This window comes from Acyrthosiphon pisum, chromosome A3 (genome assembly GCF_005508785.2).
Source record: "Acyrthosiphon pisum isolate AL4f chromosome A3, pea_aphid_22Mar2018_4r6ur, whole genome shotgun sequence".
In the NCBI taxonomy this organism is placed as follows: domain Eukaryota; kingdom Metazoa; phylum Arthropoda; class Insecta; order Hemiptera; family Aphididae; genus Acyrthosiphon; species Acyrthosiphon pisum.
The window spans coordinates 42,036,549-42,037,519 of record NC_042496.1 but is presented as its reverse complement, the minus strand read 5'-3'; positions in this window follow the sequence as shown (position 1 = coordinate 42,037,519).

The window sequence follows — 971 nt, the reverse complement described above, 5'->3', positions numbered from 1 at the left end:
GCCAAAAACACTTGACAATGATTACAACCAAAAACATGAAAAAAATATACATAATGATAAAAAAGTTGGGACTAAACATTTTGGTGCTCCTAAAAACTCATTCGAAGCTTCTAAATCAAATTCAAAACTAGTAAGTAAAAATATTGGTACTTAAAATAAATAATACTAATTATCAGTATTATGTTATTAACAATTAGTATATTGTATTAATATGTATGTAAGTAGATATAGCCATATAGGTAGGTACTAAGGTACTAATTAATTTTTAGATTCTGAGTGGAACGATGAATGTATTGATTTTACAATGATGTGTGTTTTTTTTTTTATTTTTTTTTTATTTATTTTTGTGTCTGTCATCACCTTTTAGGACAGTAAAACTGCTTCGATTTTCATCAACAGTAACTTTTATGATTGGAAAGTGAATCTAGTTGGTACTTTGGGGGGTCAAAAGTAAAAATTTCCCAGTAGTTTTCAAAAGCGACGTGAAAAACAAAAGAAAAATTAAGGAAAAACGGGAATTTTTACGCAAAATCGATTTTTAACAAAATCGATTTTGGTTTTTGGTGTAACTCTAAAACAAATAACCGTAGATATATGAAATTTTCACAGGTTGTTTATATTTGCATTTTCTATACACGGTAAAATTTTGAAAATATTTTGATTTATTTTGAGCTCTTTACGGACATTTTCATTTTCCATTTTTTTTTAGTTTTTTTTCTAAAAATATCAATAAAATTTTATTTGTTGGATAAAAAAGCTTGAAAATTTAATAGAAGGCTCCTAGTATATTGTTTCAAAGGCAGATGAAAAATATTAAAAATCGTTAGTCACAGTTTTTTTTTATAAGCATTTTAAGTTCAAAAAATGACAAAATATGGAAAAATCACGAAAATTTGCAAATTATTTCGAGTTAGAAATTCATAAAAATTTTTCTTTTTAAATCTAAGATATGAAAATGTAATACAGATTCC